This window comes from Anomaloglossus baeobatrachus, chromosome 7 (genome assembly GCF_048569485.1).
Source record: "Anomaloglossus baeobatrachus isolate aAnoBae1 chromosome 7, aAnoBae1.hap1, whole genome shotgun sequence".
Classification (NCBI taxonomy): domain Eukaryota; kingdom Metazoa; phylum Chordata; class Amphibia; order Anura; family Aromobatidae; genus Anomaloglossus; species Anomaloglossus baeobatrachus.
Window position 1 is genome coordinate 104434639 of NC_134359.1, and position 18460 is coordinate 104453098.

General features: G+C 49.7%; 1 protein-coding gene across 1 annotated transcript in view; it reads right to left on the minus strand.

Moving 5' to 3' along the window:
• LOC142245947 (uncharacterized) overlaps window positions 1-18210 on the minus strand; it is a 414818-nt gene extending 396608 nt beyond the window's left edge. The window contains exon 1 of the mRNA XM_075318950.1: window positions 18195-18210. The gene's annotated coding sequence lies outside the window, so the exon portion shown is untranslated. The remainder of the gene's footprint in view (window positions 1-18194) is intronic.
• Window positions 18211-18460: the final 250 nt, after the last annotated feature.

Genomic DNA, 18460 nt, shown 5'->3' on the forward strand with positions numbered 1-18460 from the left:
AAGTTCAAGGGCAGACCTGTGCCCAGGCCTGCCAAAGACTACACGAGGTGTCTGGGTTGGAGCCCAGGGACTTTTGGCAAAGAGGCAGATGGTGGTGGCCGCCTGCAGGAGCTGGGATTATAGCCGGTGGAACCGTAGGGATCGGGGTCGGGCGGTGGCCCGCCGGTACCGAACAGAGGAACCGATTGGAAACCGGACCACCAGGAGGGGTACTTAGACCCAGTACGAGGCCCAGAAACCACTAGGCTAAGTCAAATCAACTGATTGAGGACTGGACTTTAGGACCTTTCTCACACAAGACCCAACTGAAGACAACAGCCCAACCATTAGGGTAAAGCCACCGCCAAGGCATAGAGACCCAAGGGGCCAGCGTCTGCAGGCAAACAGGCCTCTCCCGACACACAGCAAGCCGGGGAGCGGACTACCGTTCTTAATCCCGCAGCAAAACCTGCAGCTGTCAAATTCCGCTTAGTGCGCACAGGATTTTTTTTTCCCATAGGTTTTGCTGGTGAATCACTGCAGAGATGTTATGAACATTTTCTGCAGCGAAACATGCAGCAAAACTGCAGGAAATCCGCGGCAAAAAACGGTAAGTGCGCACAAGACCGATATGGAAAAGAAGGGGGCCTATATGGGTCACTGATATTTTTTGAATTGTAACTTTGTACATTTGAGTTGTTTGGTTATTATTCTCATGTTAACAGTTGAAAATAAAGAATTGTGATGGGAAAAATTGACATTTTTCATTTAGTTGCATAAGAATTCTGCACTAATAATTGCCCGTTTAATTCTGCACTAATAATTGCCCGTTTAATTCTGGACACATAGATATTCTCCTAAGAAAGGAAAAAACTCAATTTTAATTTCTTAGCTGATCAGATTTCAGGTTTTTAAACTTTTTAGATTAGTTGTACAGTAGTTGTTCAATAGTAAAAATAATCATCAAAAATACAAACTGCCTGATAATTGCACACAGTGCGTGTCGGTTCAGGTCACAGATACTCTTTACAGTCTTTCTTTTTTTCATTTGAATTAGGATATTACATCACATGCTGATTGGTAGAGGTCCGTTCATAAGATCCCAACCTATAACAAGAAAAGAGGGGTAGACAATATGCAGAGAACCGTAACCCAGCACCTAAAGGGAACCTGTAACCGGGTCAGGGTTTATTAACTCCTTCAGCCCCAAGCCTACTTTGACCCTAAAGACCAGGACATTTTTTGCAATTTTGACCAGTGTCTCTTTATGAGGTTATAACTCTGGAACACTTCAACGGATCCCGGTGATTCTGAGATTGTTTTTTCGTGACATATTGGGCTTCATGTTAGTGGTAAATTTAGGCCAATATTTTTTGCGTTTCTTTGTGAAAAAAACGGAAATTTCGAGAACATTTTGAAAATTTTGTAATTTTCAAACTTTTCATTTTTATGCTCTAAAACCAACGAGACATATGACACAAAATAATTAATAAATAACATTTCCCACATGTCTACTTTACATCAGAACAATTTTTGGGAAAAAAAAACCATTTAAGGAAGTTATAGGGGTTCAAAGTTTATGAGCAATTTCTCATTTTTACAACAAAATTTACAAAGCCACTTTTTTTAGGGACCACATCACATTTGAAGCGATTTTGAAAGGTCTACATGACTCAAAACATCCAAAAGTGACACCATTCCAAAAACAGCACCCCTCAGGCTACTCAAAACCACATTCAAGAAGGTTATTAACCCTTCAGGTGCTTCACAGTAACTAAAGCAATGTGGAAGGAAAAAATGAACATTTTACTTTTTGCAACAAAAATGTTAATTTAGCTTCAAATATTCCATATTCACAATGGTAGCAGGATTAAATGAACCCCCAAAATTTGTTGGGCAATTTCTTCTGAGCACGCAGATACCTCATATGTGGCGAAAAACCACTGTTTGGGTGCACGGCAGAACTCGGAAGGGAAGGAGTGTCATTTGACTTTTTGAACAGAAAATTAGCTGGAATTGTTAGCCGCACCATGTTGCGTTTGGAGAGCCCCTGAGGTGCCGAAACAGTGGAGCTCCCCCACATTTTGGAAACTAGACCCCTCATGTAATTTATTTAGATCTTTATTGAGCACTTTGAACCTCTGGGGGCTTCACAAAAGTTAATAGAGTTGAGCCGTGAAAATAAAAACATTTTTTTTACCACAAAATTGTTACTTCAACAAGGTAGCTTTTTTTTCACAAGGGTGTCAGGAAAAAGTGCACCATAAAATGTATTGTGCAATTTCTCCTGAGTACACAGACACCTCATATGTGGTGGAAATCAAATGTTTGGGCGCACAGCAGGGCTCAGAATGCAAGGAGCGTCATTTGACGTTTCAAACGCAAAATTGTCTGGGATAATTAGCTGAATTCCATGTTGTGTTTGGAGACCCCCTGAGCTGCCGAAACAGTGGAGCTCCCCCACATGTGACCCCATTTTGGAAACTAGACCCCCATGGCATAGAAAAAAGAAAACAGGGCGCACGCACGAATGTTCTGCAAAAAAGGGGGGCGGGGGGACTAGGTGGGATGGAAAAAAGAAGTCCTGTCCAAAGTCGAGTACGACTGCAGGACGATAGCTGATCAGGTACCTAATTGTTCATGTTTTCTTTTGCTTGTTTTTTTATTTGGGGTGCACAAAAAAAGGCAGCACATAACGGAGGAGAGGGGAGGGAGCGCACATCACGGGGGTGAAGGGTGGGGGGTAGCGGGCAGCACATCACGGAGGGGAGGGGGCAAGCAGCACATAACGGAGGTGGCGAGCAGCACATAACGGAGCAGAGGGGGCGCGCAGCACATAACGGAGGAGAGGGGGCGCGCAGCACATAACGGAGGAGAGGGGGCGGGGCCGGGCAGCACATAACGGAGGAGAGGGAGCGGGGCCGGGCAGCACATAACGGAGGAGAGGGGGCGCAGCACATAACGGAGGAGAGGGGGCGGGGCCGGGCAGCACATAATGGAGGAGAGGGGGCGGGGCCGGGCAGCACATAAGGGAGTAGAGGGGGCGGGCAGCAAATCATGAGTGGAGGGGGCTGGCAGCACATCACGCAGGTGAGGGGCCGGGCAGCAGATCGAGGGGAGCGGTGGCACTGTGGCAGATGGAGGGCGGCGGCGGAAGATTGGGAGGCTTTTCGCCGGTTTCATACAGTGCAATGGCAGCGCGGTAACTTCCGGGTCCCATGCTCCGGTCACATAACAGCATGGGACCGGAGCTTTTCGCCCTGCCATTGCACTGTATACACTCACTGTGCTGGCGTGCTGCAGGGACCGACAAGTGAAGCTGATGGGGACGGTCACCGGCAACAAGTCCACTGTGATTGGAGAGATCGGTCACAAGGCCGATCTCTCCAATCAGAGCTACTGGAGCTGGGGGAGAGTGATCCAGTGAGGTCACCCAGCTCCAGCCAATGGCCAGTGCTATAGCTGCACTGGTCAGGGCTGGATTTCAATGCTTCAGTCACTTTAAATGGCTGGAACATTACAGTGGCTGTGATTGGTTGAGCGGCGTTCGTCAGCCAATCATAGCCTTTGTAGGTCCATGGAGGAGGCACCACCCCTCCTGAGGTCAGGTACAGGTCCCCTCCTCCCCGAATCTGCAGTTTGTGTTAACCGAACGCAGTCTCTGGGGGCTCCGGTGCCGCGATTACGTCATGACGGAAAGATCCGTCCTTGGTCGTTAAGGCCCAGGGCACCATGACGGATCTTTCCGTCCATGGTCGTGAAGGGGTTAATGCTGAGAGTAGCTACCAGTATACCTGGTTATGGGGCCTTAATTCCCATTCTCTGGTCTATGAGGTGGTGGAGCCTACCAGGGGAGGGTGTGGGAGGAGTCAGGGAATAGAGAGGGGAACCAGTTAGTTCAAGTTCAAGTCAGTCAGAAGAAGTCGAGGAGTGTGGAGGTGGGCTGTCAGGAAAGGGACAGCGGAGAGAAAGACTTTAGTAGAAGAAGGTTCTTGGTGGAGATCCTGGGGTCTTGCTAGGCCCAGGTGACACCGATAGAAGGGATTCCAGGGTGCCACGGAAGTACGAACGTCCCGTGGACCTGTTCCACTAGAAAAACCGGGTGGAGGGATCCGGCTGCAACACAGGGACGGTCCCTAGGCTGAAAGAAGAAAGACATTACTTTTAGCAAAACCAACGGCCCGGGAGATTGCTGCAGGCACCCGAGGCCACAGCCTACCACAGATCACCTGCAAAGGGAAGCATTAGAAGACTTAGGTCAGCCACCCTTTGGACAGGCTCGGTGGTAAAGGCGCAGGACAGGACATATTGAGGGGTGCAACAGTACTGATCCCTGAACTAGTCGGGATCGGTGGAGGCCCATGACGGCAGATCCTGGCATACCACGGGTAACCGGTCAGCTGCAGTGTTGAAACCTAACAATGAGTAAACATCTTGACTGCAAGTCCTGTGTCGTCTGTTTTGTCTCGCATCTCATCATCAAACACCATAGACTTTTCCAAAGGTTGCCCCGGGGTACCCGCTCTACCTGTGGAGAGCGAGAAATACCTCAGCTGCCACAACATCAGCCCCGGAGGTCCCTTCCAGCAGCTGCGGCTCCGTAGCTGCATAATACCACAGGTGGTGTCACGAATTTCAATAAACTACAACTCCCATCATCACCTCCCCCATCAGCCAGATTAATTGACTCCGCCAGGCTCACGAAGCCGGGCCCCGCCACCGCTAACTATCTCGGGCTAGTCCAGCCCGACACTGAGTCACCTAAGGCCCTGGGGCGGGCTAGTCACTATCATAAAAAGAAAAACACTTTTAATGCTCATGTGAGTGCATTATGTGACGCCCTAGACTATCCAGGTCGTCCCAGGTAGTCACACACACACCATACACCCCCTCCTGGTTAAGTAACACCAGCCAAACCCAAAACCCTTGTCACCACCCTCCAGTTTTGATATGCACACCAGGGGGCGGAGCCAGGCAGTTGGCTCCACCCACCGAGGAGTTCACATGCCTGGAGGCGGGAAAACAAGCTCGCAACCCCGGAGCCCGTGCCTGGAACAGCGGCGTGGGTTGAAGCCTGGACCACCTTAATGTGTTGCCACTTGCAGGCCCAGGTGCGATGCCTCATGGAGCGCTGGGTGGCCGAGATGAGGGAGATCGCGGTGGCCGTGCGAGCACATGAAGTGGAGGCAGAGTTTGGAGAGCGGGTAAGCGACCCACGCCCCTGTGTCCTTGAGGGACCGGTCATCGCGGCTGAGGGACTCGGTCTACTGCCTTTCTCCATGCTGCTTCCCTCATCGCTCGTGACGGTTGCCGCTGCTCCCCCACTCAGTCCGCTGCCCCCGCCACCGGCAGCGGAGCCCGTCCCGCCCGCCTGTGAGGACTGACCTGGGGAGGCAGCCCGCTTGTCCGGTCAGCACCAATCCCGCTTCCATGGAAGGTGCCCGTTTCTCAAGGAGAGCAGCCGGTCCCGGAAGTGGCCGCGCCCGGAGAAGACCCGGCCCCGGCAGTCCGCCCGGCCAGGAAAATGAAGGATACTGACCGGAAGGAGGCCCAGAGGGTAACGCTGGCCACTCCCAGGTCCCAGGCCTCGACTGAGTCAGCGGAGGGTTGTCGCTGTAAGGCAGCAAGGCAGGCCGCAACACAGCGGGGTCCCCCAGCTCAGATAATGCCGGTCGTAGCTGGTGCGGGGGAGCTCCGGCTGGACCCGACACCCGCGAAAGAGGAGCAGGCAGACGCTCCATATTGGGAGTGGCAGTAGAACCCACTGGGCCAGGAGATCAAGGCCCGGGAAAGGCAGAAGGCCGAGGTGTTGGCCCGTACCATCCGGGAGAAGGAGCATGTCTGGAGCGCAACATACAGTGTACGTGGCCCAACATATGAGGGCGAGGTCCAGCAATTTGACCCCTGGCGTAGATGGGCGTTCATCTATGAACCGGGCCTGGAGGCCAAAGTTTTCTTTTCCCGGCAGGACGTCAACCCTCATCTCCCCCTGGGTCACCCGGATCGTGACCTGAAGCCCGGTGAGCTTGTCACCTACACCCGGCACTGGGGGGAGAGGGGCTGGTTCGCCCTGGATATAACGAGGAGGGCAAGCCGCAGTGTTCCTAGGCGGTCCCAGTCGCCTCCCCCGACATACAGCTCCCCTGAAGAAAGTTAAAGTGCGGTAGCGGTTCTCGGCTACCATGTTAAAGTCCCCGTTGGGACCCTGACTGCCCGTCCCTGTTGGGACTTTTGTTGCCCCGTTTTACAAAAAGACAAGGCCGAGAACTTGAAGGCCACCCAAAAACTTTTGGGCATGTAAATAATCCCCTCCCTTAACCGGCCGTCCGGTTTCACCGCCTCCGGAGAGGAAGACTGGAGGATGGGCCTGCGGGAAGCTGTTGGCCGAGGCCCGCCACCACTACAACCGATGGCCATCCTCCGAGTCAGGGGTCCCCTGGACGTGGGGCCTCTGGAAAGACTGTGAAACCCTGCACCCGTCCCGTTAAAACACCTGGGCCCGTTCCTGGACTGGGGAAAAGGGGTACTGCCCACTTTTTAGGGGCAGCATCAAAGTCTAGGTTGTTTGGGTGAGTGACTGAGGACCCGGTTCCCGTGTTATTAAAAATTCTACCGTAATGTTCAAGTATGTGCCTCCCGCATGGGAAGATCCAAAAAGATAAAAATGTTGAAATGTTATTATGCTTGTATTGTTTGTCCAGTTTTCTATTTTACAGAAACAAAATAAACCGGTGATGGATGGGTAGCCCGCGGACGGTCTGCATTAATCCAAGGGGGAATGTGATGCCCTGGACTATCCAGGTTGTCCCAGGTAGTCACACACACACACACTCCCTCCTGGTTAGTTAACACCAGCCAAACCCAAAACCCTTGTCACCACCCTCCAGGTTTGATGTCCACACCAGGGGGTGGTGGAGCCAGGTGGTTGGCTCCGCCCACCGACGAGTTCACAGACCTGGAGGTGGGAAAACAGGAGTCTAGTCAAGCTCAGGGACTAGAACAGTCTAGTTCAGGCTCTGGAGGAGTCAAGTTGAAGTGCAAGTCAAGAGCAGTCAAGGACACGGGCAGTTCTGTGTCCATGCCCTGATAAGAGACTACCAGGTGGCTGGTTCGGAGCCCAGTCACCATTGGCAAGGAGGCAGATGGTGGTGGCCACCTGCAGGAGACCGGGAAAATGACCTGTGAAACCGTAAGGGACCGGGACAGGGTAGTGGCCCACCGGAACTGAACCGGGGAGCCAACTGGATACTGGAGCACCAGGCAGGGTACTCAGACCCAGTACAAAGCCCTGAACCGGCAGGGCCGAGTCGGATCAACTGATTGCGAGCTGGACTTAAGAACCTACCCCACACAAGTCCCTTTAGAAGATAACAGCCCAACCATACAGAGTAAAGCCACCGCCAAGGCATAGAGACCCAAAGGGCCAGCGTCTGCGGGCAAACGGGCTCCTCCGGCACACACAAGTCGGGGAGCGGACTAACGGTGTCTAGGCATAGGAGTCAAAACATTTACACACTGAGGTGCAGGAGAAAGGTGGAAATCACCAAAGTAGTCTGGAAGAAGCTGCAGCCGGCTGCGGGCCTCGTTCATCACTCCGTTTGGTTTACCAGAGACTCCAGTGTCTTGTGTCAGAGTGAGTACACCAGTGCCATCAGGCACCGCACTGCACTGCACCGCAATACTTCACCCTGCACCCCGGCCCTCGCCTACTGGGCCTCGGGACCAACACCCCCCTACCCACGGAGGGGTCAACACCTAGCTGCGCCATTACATCGCTCCCGGGAGCCCCATACCTTTACTGCAGCGGTGGTGTGCATAATCACCACAACCCATGGGTGGCGTCACGAACTATCATTCCAAACCAAACACCCAAATCCCCCCGTGTAGCGCCAACCTCCTTGCAGAGCAACGTGACCCCCGGGTCCGTGAGAGGCTCGAGCCACCACCCGCAGTACGAGCACGGATCCGAGCGGCTCGGCGGTCGCAGCCAAGCCCGGGGGGCGGTACAATTACATACCTTTCTTTTCAGTCATAGGGGTGGTGCTTTTCTTCATTTCAGTCACGGTTCCTCTTTAAATTATGCACACTCGCTGTATTGCGGTTGATTGCTGAGACTGGCCCCATGTCACGGCAATCTCACATATAATCCTGCTGTTGCCACTGCCTCTCAGCTGCATGGTATGTGCACTGAATCCGGGTGCACATCCCCAGATTAATTTCATTTGTGAATATGCTCTGGGATTTCTCATGTCTCCCTGGGAACCGCGGAAACAAAGTGACGTGCAGAGTGGCGGGAGAATAGGGACAGCGGTAAGTGACCCCTCTCAAGGAGATACGAGAAGACCCAGAGCATGTTCACATATGAAATTAAATGAATTTTGCTGTATAAGGAAAAATTCAGGGCAAAATTTTTACTTCTTCCATAGATTGCAGGAATGTTTGCAATTGAAAAGTACAATGCTCAAGTGTTCAACTATCATGGGGTGTGATGGGATAACCGAGGATGAGGCTTCTAAACTGGCCCTAAGGCTAGGGGGGCCCAAGCTGTCTTTAATCCCGGAGATATGTCTATTGTATAATGGTGATATCTGGCCCACCTTCCTTCGCCTGCTCCTGAACAGCCCTGATCTAGTACCCCTTTTTCTCACCCCAGGGGATGGCCGGAACAGGTGTGTTTAAACCCACACATAAGGACATACTGGGGAAACCAAAACACAATCACACTGCACTCTCACATGGAGGCAACAGTCAAACAGTGATAAGGAAGAAAATAAGAGCAGGGAGAAAACAACAAGACTGCGAGAGAACTCCACAACAGCTTCATGCACAAAGCAGTACAATCACCAGCAGAACTGGAATACATTACACAGACTTTATTAGCTAAAGCCATAGTTGGCACAGGAAGACAGGCTCTTCCATTATAAAATGGGTGGAGTGACTGTGATAGGTCTCCCACAACATGTGATACAAGAGGAAATCAGCAGGTTAGCAGAAATTAACTTGTGCAAGCCAAATCACTAATGAAAACACAACTGATCAATGCCCTAGCATGTGTGTTTAACTCAGAAGCAGTGTGAACAGCATCAGATGCCACCATGACGCTCAGCGAGTTTCGAACCAAATACCGTGTGACAGTATCCCTTCCCCTGCGAGGGGCCTCTGGACCCTCAAGACTAGGTCTCTCCAGGTAACGGTGATGGAATGCCATAACCAGGTGCTCCACTTGAACATTAGAGGATGGTGCCAAAGTCCTTTCCACAGATCCATAACCCTGCCATTGAACCAGGTACTGTAGAGAACGATGAACGTCCTGAGAATCTATAATTCTCGATACCTGAAACTCTAATGATGCATCAACTAAGATTGGAGGTGGAGAGGTAGGAAGAAGAGTTCTCAAACCCACAAATTTCTTTAATAGAGGTTTGTAAAGACATTATGGATTTTATATGATGCTGGTAAGGCCAGATGGAAAGCCAACGGGTTGATGATAGCAGTAAATTTGAATGGACTGATGAAGTGAAGTCCTAACTAAAGTTATGGTATTTTAATCCTAATGTTTTTAGTGGATAACCAAACTAATACACCCACGAACAGGTCCGGACAAGACACAGGCCTACAGTCAGCCACACACATATACCTAGAGCCAGGGCCGTATTTGGGGTTTTTGCTGCCCTAGGCACTGTCAGTGGTGGCACCCCCTTCTGATCAGTCAGATTAAGGGTATGTGCACACAGCATTTTGTTTTCAGACAGATCCGCACTGTAACCCGCCCAAAAACCCCAAACTCTAAATATTAAAGAAATGAACTCATACACTGCAATGTAAACGACTTGCTGTCCATATGTTCAGTCTTTGGAGTTTTTTAAGCGCGTCAGGTTTCCTCAGACATGAAGCGGCTGACAGTGACCAGCCATTATATGGCGCCTGCTGCTTGGATGCCGCTTACTACTTCATTTAAAAAAATAAGTAAAATCCAGTAGCTAAAAGAAGTTGGAAAAAACAACCAAGAAGCAACAGCAAAAAAAAAAATATATATATATTTGCTACAGGATAAAATGATGACTGTCCTGAAGCGTATTCTGTCTGAATAATTCCGGGGGTTCACAGACATCTACAAGACGTGTGCACATTCCCTGATAGAGCCCAGAGCCTTCAGATAGTAGTTAACACCTGCATACACATTAACCTAAAGTGGTCTAAACCCGCCAATATCGACAGGTTCTGCTGACAGTCCAATGTGAATGGGGGCTCTAACTTCTGATTGTCGGGGGGAATAAGGATCCAGCATGTCCGATTACAGAGTGTAGATCCCATTAGGCTAGGTTCGCACACTGCGTCTTTTTGACGCTGCGTTTTTGTGCGTTTTTGGCTGCTAAAAACGCACAAAAATGCACCTGCGTCGAAAAACGCATCAAAAAACACATGCGTTTTTGCCGCGATTTGGTGCGTTTTTGGCTGCGTTTTGCTGCGTTTTTCCAATGCATTGCATGGGGGGAAAACGCAGAAAAACGCAGGAAAGAACTGACATGTCCATTTTTTTTTTTAAACTTAAAAACGCAGGTAAAAAAAAACAGATGTGTGGGGACAGCAAAAATGAAAACTCATAGACTTTGCTGGGGAAGCAAAGTCCTGCAGTTTTGAGGCCAAAAACGCACCCGAAAAACGTGCAAAAACGCTGCGAAAAACGCACTGTGCGCACATAGCCTTATCCTCTAAATGATAAGCTGCTGCTGGAGATGTCCAGCAGCGGCTCTAATAAAGAACACAAACACTTGGCAGAATGAGTGCTCCTGTATATGGGAGAGCTGAGCAAGATAGCTGCCGGCCTAAAAATCAGACTATAGTGTATGGGGGCTTTAGGGGTGCTTCACACATAGCGACAGCGACGTCGCTGTTACGTCCCCATTTTCTGTGACGTAACAGCGACCTGGTAAGTCGCTGTTATGATCGCTGCTTAGCTGTCAAACACAGCGACGCAGCAGCGATCATAACGTCGCTACATGTGCAGAGAGCAGGGAGCCGCGCACACTGCTTAGCGCTGGCTCCTTGCTCTCCTAGCTACAGTACACATCGGGTTAATTAAGATAAAACTTTTTATGTGCACTATAGAGTTTATTATCGCTAATTATTGACCATGGGATATACAGATACTTAGGCAAATTTAAAGACTTCTGTTTCTCCTTATTTCTGCAGCACATCAAGCAGTCCTGAAATGATAACTACTGCTGATTAAACAGTGATTTTATCAAAACTACACTGAGCAGCCCAGTAAGTGACAACACTGGAATCAGGATCTCTGCCCCTACATTATGCTGCTCTCAAATTAGGTGGCAAAAACCTTGTGAGACTCATAATTCTCCTCACTAAAGAGTAACCACCCTAAGTAAGCCCAAGGCTGTGCCCAAGAATAAATAACTGCCCATGACTGAGCTCACTTCACAAAAAATGACCCCACACCGTGTCACCTATAGTATACAGCCTCTACATTATTCTCTCCTATAACATTTCCACTACACTGCCCCCTCACATGAAAACCCCACTGTCCTCCCCACTGAATTATACCCTCCAGACCTTCCTCACTTATGAACTATGACCTCCACTGTCCCCACCTCTCCATGCAGCCCCCACTTCACTGTCCCCCTCATGCTGTCCCCACTCCATAATGAGCCTTATGCTTCGCATTCTGTATACCAAGCCCTCCCAGGCTCCTAACTGAGCGCTCCCCATGCTGCCCCGTCTCCATATCAAGCCCCCTCCATACCATGCCTCCCCCCATGCTACCCCATTCTCCATACCATGCCTCCCCCCATGCTACCCCATTCTCCATACCATGCCTCCCCCCATGCTACCCCATTCTCCATACCATGCCTCCCCCCATGCTACCCCATTCTCCATACCATGCCTCCCCCCATGCTACCCCATTCTCCATACCATGCCTCCCCCCATGCTACCCCATTCTCCATACCATGCCTCCCCCCATGCTACCCCATTCTCCATACCATGCTTCCCCCCATGCTACCCCATTCTCCATACCATGCCTCCCCCCATGCTACCCCATTCTCCATACCATGCCTCCCCCATGCTACCCCATTCTCCATACCATGCCTCCCCCCATGCTACCCCATTCTCCATACCATGCCTCCCCCCATGCTACCCCATTCTCCATACCATGCCTCCCCCCATGCTACCCCATTCTCCATACCATGCCTCCCCCCATGCTACCCCATTCTCCATACCATGCCTCCCATTCTCCATACCATGCCTCCCCCCATGCTACCCCATTCTCCATACCATGCCTCCCATTCTCCATACCATGCCTCCCCCCATGCTACCCCATTCTCCATACCATGCCTCCCATTCTCCATACTGCAACTCCCATTCGCTATACTGTCCACCACCCTCATTTTCCCTCGCCCCCCCCCCATTTTCCCATTCTGCTCTATCCCCCATGCTGCGCACCCCCATCATGCTCCATCCTCCACGTTGTGCCCCCACATCATGCTCCATCCTCCACGTTGTGCCCCCACATCATGCTCCATCCTCCACGTTGTGCCCCCACATCATGCTCCATCCTCCACGTTGTGCCCCCACATCATGCTCCATCCTCCACGTTGTGCCCCCACATCATGCTCCATCCTCCACGTTGTGCCCCCACATCATGCTCCATCCTCCACGTTGTGCCCCCACATCATGCTCCATCCTCCACGTTGTGCCCCCACATCATGCTCCATCCTCCACGTTGTGCCCCCACATCATGCTCCATCCTCCACGTTGTGCCCCCACATCATGCTCCATCCTCCACGTTGTGCCCCCACATCATGCTCCATCCTCCACGTTGTGCCCCCACATCATGCTCCATCCTCCACGTTGTGCCCCCACATCATGCTCCATCCCCCCCATCCTCCATGTTGTGCCCCCACATCATGCTTCATCCCCCCCATCCTCCATGTTGTGCCCCCACATCATGCTGCATCCCCCCCCATCCTCCATGTTGTGCCCCCACATCATGCTTCATCCCCCCATCCTCCATGTTGTGCCCCCACATCATGCTTCATCCCCCCATCCTCCATGTTGTGCCCCCACATCATGCTTCATCCCCCCCATCCTCCATGTTGCGCCCCCCACATCATGCTTCATCCCCCATCCTCCATGTTGCACCCCCCACATCATGCTTCATCCCCCATCCTCCATGTTGCACCCCCCACATCATGCTTCATCCCCCCATCCTACATGTTGCGCCCCCACATCATGATTCATCCCCCCCATCCTCCTTCATCCCCCCACATCATGATTCATCCCCCCCATCCTCCATCCCCCCATCCTCCTTCATCCCCCCCATCATGATTCATCCCCCCCATCCTCCTTCATCCCCCCCATCCTCCTTCATCCCCCCCATCCTCCTTCATCCCCCCCCATCCTCCATCCCCCCCATCCTCCTTCATCCCCCCCCATCCTCCTTCATCCCCCCATCCTCCTTCATCCCCCCCCATCCTCCTTCATCCCCCCCCATCCTCCTTCACCCCCCCCATCCTCCTTCATCCCCCCCCATCCTCCTTCATCCCCCCCCCATCCTCCTTCATCCCCCCCATCCTCCTTCATCCCCCCCATCCTCCTTCATCCCCCCCATCCTCCTTCATCCCCCCCCATCCTCCTTCATCCCCCCCATCCTCCTTCATCCCCCCCATCCTCCTTCATCCCCCCCATCCTCCTTCATCCCCCCATCCATCCCCCCCATCCTCCTCCATCCCCCCCATCCTCCTCCATCCCCCATGTTGCGCCCCCATCCCCCATGTTGCGCCCCCATATGTTCCATCCCCCCCCATCCTCCATGTTGCGCCCCCATATCATGTTCCATCCCCCCCATCCTCCATGTTGCGCCCCCATATCATGTTCCATCCTCCCCATCCTCCATGTTGCGCCCCCATATCATGTTCCATCCTCCCCATCCTCCATGTTGCGCCCCCATATCATGTTCCATCCTCCCCATCCTCCATGTTGCGCCCCCATATCATGTTCCATCCTCCCCATCCTCCATGTTGCGCCCCCATATCATGTTCCATCCTCCCCATCCTCCATGTTGCGCCCCCCCCCCGGGTTGCTTGTTCGGCGCTGTCTTCGGCTGTAAAGCGCTTACCTGCTCCAGGCTGCATCTTCCGTTCTCCACGGTAGCGGTGGCGGTGGCGGCGGCGGCGGTGGCGGTGGCGGCGGTGGCGGCGGCGGCATCTGACATCTTGCTCGGCGGCGGTTCCATCTCCGGCGGCGGTTCCATCTCCGGCGGCGGCTCCCGTCCTCCTCTGCGCGGCCTCACGCTGCTGTGACCTCTGCACAGTGAGCGCACGGCAGCACGTCGGGGCGGGGAGCTGATTACAGCTCCTCTGACCCCGGAAGTAAGTGCCGGCACGCTCACAGTTTCATTTATAGTCCCGTGTTATAGACGCGACTATAAATGACTGTGGCGCCCCCTCCCTCCTCCAAAAAGGCGCCGGATTTAATAAAGAGTTTGGAGGAGGGAGGAAGATTTAAAAAAAAAAAAAAAAATTAAAGTTTTGGTCTGGGCGCCGCCCCCTTGGAAGGCACCGCCCTAGGCACGTGCCCTCAAGTGCCTAATGGCAAATACGGCCCTGCCTAGAGCCCATGCTAAGCAAGTGCTGATGAAGCTTTTCCCATGTAGATGATAAAGCTGAACCCAATTGGTCCTCTTCAGGTACCCCCTTAGACACAAAAGAATGGAGATATACAGTCATATGAAAAAGTTTGGGCACCCCTATTAATGTTAACCTTTTTTCTTTATAACAATTTGGGTTTTTGCAACAGCTATTTCTGTTTCATATATCTAATAACTGATGGACTGAGTAATATTTCTGGATTGAAATGAGGTTTATTGTACTAACAGAAAATGTGCAATCCGCATTTAAGCAAAATTTGACCGGTGCAAAAGTATGGGCACCTCAACATAAAAGTGACATTAATATTTTGTAGATCCTACTCTTGCAAAAATAACAGCCTCTAGTCGCTTTCTGTAGCTTTTAATGAGTTCCTGGATCCTGGATGAAGGTATATTTGACCATTCCTGTTTACAAAACAATTCCAGTTCAGTTAAGTTTGATGGTCGCCGAGCATGGACAGCACGCTTCAAATCATCCCACAGATTTTCAATGATATTCAGGTCTGGGGACTGGGATGGCCATTCCAGAACATTGTAATTGTTCCTCTGCATGAATGCCTGAGTAGATTTGGAGCGGTGTTTTGGATCATTGTCTTGCTGAAATATCCATCCCTTGCGTAACTTCAACTTCGTCACTGATTCTTGCACATTATTGTCAAGAATCTGCTGATACTGAGTTGAATCCATGCGACCCTCAACTTTAACAAGATTCCCGGTGCCAGCATTGGCCACACAGCCTCAAAGCATGATGGAACCTCCACCAAATTTTACTGTGGGTAGCAAGTGCTTTTCTTGGAATGCCATGTTTTTTTGCCTCCATGCATAACGCCTTTTTGTATGACCAAACAACTCAATCTTTGTTTCATCAGTCCACAGGACCTTCTTCCAAATTGTAACTGGCTTGTCCAAATGTGCTTTTGCATACCTCAGGTCACTCTGTGGCGTGCTTGCAGAAACGGCTTCTTTCGCATCACTCTCCCATACAGCTTCTCCTTGTGCAACATGCGCTGTCTTGTTGACCGATGCACATTGACACCATCTGCAGCAAGATGATGCTGCAGGTCTTTGAAGGTGGTCTGTGGATTGTCCTTGACTGTTCTCACCATTCTTCTTCTCTGCCTTTCTGATATATTTCTTGGCCTGCCAATTCTGGGCTTAACAAGAACTGTACCTGTGTTCTTCCATTTCCTTACTATGTTCCTCACAGTGGAAACTGACAGTTTAAATCTCAGAGACAATTTTTTTGTATCCTTCCCCTGAACAACTATGTTGAATAATCTTTGTTTTCAGATCATTTGAGAGTTGTTTTGAGGAGCCCATGATGCCACTCTTCATAGGAGATTCAAATAGGAGAACAACTTGCAAGTGGCCACCTTAAATACCTTTTCTCATGATTGGATACATCTGCCTATGACGTTCAAAGCTCAATGAGGTTACAAAACCAATTTAGTGCTTTAGTAAGTTAGTAAAAAGTAGTTAGGAGTGTTCAAATCAAGAAATTGATAAGGGTGCCCATACTTTTGCACCGGTCAAATTTTGTTTAAATGCGGATTGCACATTTTCTGTTAGTACAATAAACCTCATTTTAATCCAGAAATATTACTCAGTCCATCAGTTATTAGATATATCAAACTGAAATAGCTGTTGCAAAAACCCAAATTATTATAAATAAAAAAGGTTAACATTAATAGGGGTGCCCAAACGTTTTCATATGACTGTACCAGAGGACTTATGGTGGTGATTATTGATAGCAAATTCTGCAAGATGAAGGAATGAGGACCACTCCTCCTGATTATCCGAGACAAAATAGCTCAAATACTGCTCCAAGTTGTGATTATGTTTGCCCATGAGACTGCAGATGGAATGCCAATGAGTGACACAGTTTAATCCCTAAGCGAGAGGAGAAAGCCTTCCAGAAATTTGCAATAAATTGAGTACCGCTATCAGAAACAATATCAGACAGGACTCCATGGAGTCTGACAATTTCACGTATAAATAGCTGAGCTATAGTTTTCTCATTGGATAAAAAAGGGTAAGGCAATAAAATGTGTCATTTTGGAAAACCTGTCCACCACAACAAAAATAACCATATTACCAACAGAGGGAGGACAATCCATAATAAAATCCATGGAAATGTCCATCCAAGGTTTGCTAGGGACAATCAATGGTAACAGACAACCTGAAGGACGAGAGTGTGATGTCTTAGAATGCGCACAGATGGCACAAACAGGCACATAGGACACCACATCCATCCTGATTTTGGGCCCGAAAATGACTCAATAAGAGATCCAGAGTACCATTCACCCCAGGGTGACCAGCCAGGACAGAATCCTGATATTCCCCTAGAACCCTCAGGAGAAGATGACTTGTTAGCTAGGACCCCAGGTGGTGCCTCATTTTGAGCCTCCGCAATCTCAGATTCAACCGCCATACTAAGTGTCGACACCACCACTCTCTTTTGCAGGATGGTCATGGGATCCTCACAAGGTTCCCCCCTGGAAAACCCCTGAACAATGCACCAACCTTCGTGTTTTTAGAACTAGGACAATAAGTTATGAAAAAATTAAACCTATTAAACCACAAAGACCACTGATTTTGTCTCGGTGTAAGACGTTTTGCCAACTCGAGCTAAAGGAGATTTTAATGGTCCGTAATCACAGTAAAGGGATGGATAGCTCCCTCCAAAAAGTGTTACTACTTCTTAAATGCCAATTTAATAGCAAGTATTTCCCTATTACCAATGTTGGAAGCACCAAAGGAGCCAAGACATAGTGAGGAGTGTCAGACTCTGCAGTGTGAACAGCATCAGATGACGCCATGACACTCGGCGAGTTTAGAGCCAAACACTTTATGACAACAACATATTCTAGCAATGTGGCTTTATTTGAAAAACTTTTTTTTAATGATTTCTTCAAAGCATGGAATATATCTTACCCTTCTTAATAACTTTTATGTTGAGTGCTGCTATAAAGATGGTCCTTTTTAAAAACACCTTATTTCAACAAAATATACTAGTATGGCTAATTGTAGCAGAATCTGTCCACGTTTATTGTCTTAGTTGACTGTCCCCTTGATGTCGACCATATGGTACATATCAACATCAAATGGGCAGCAAGGATATCATATTTTGTTGCTTCACATATAAGGAACTACTTTCAGAAAAATAGGCAGATTTATGTAGATTGAATGAAGCAGAGCTTTGCATGCTCAAACCTTGTTCTATTCAGAGGGGGTCTTCATAGCCCCTTTCTTTGGACAAGTGGATAGATAAGGGGGCGGACAAGGGGGCAGACAAATGGGCGTACCAGCAGTCTGACCCCCAGCAATCAGGAAGCCTACTCTATCATCTTCTATCCCGTGGAAGGGCCATAAATTTCATACTTGGTACAAAATCATTTAAGCAGCTGACGGATCTTCTGAAATTTCACAGCCGTGCACATTACATCCGTCTGTTATCATACTAGTAAAACAGTAATATGGGGAAAATGTTAATAGTGAACATAAAATCTACTAAAAATATAAATAAGGTGTAGTAAGTTTCTATACTTACTCCAAGTGCAGATGCTAGCCTCCTAAAAGAAAAGAAAAAGAAAATTGTTAATGATACTTTAAATGTTATTAGGACCTATAAATTAATATTAACTGTGCTCACGAGAGCCTGTAACATAAACAACTTATGTCTCATTGTACAAAAAACCTTTCCAAACCCCAAATCATTCTTGGTTAGAAAAATCATGCAGCAAGTGACAAGTGAGTACTAGTAAGGAAGACAGCAAGGGAAATCTCACTATAAAGAGTTTGATTCCACTTGCGTTT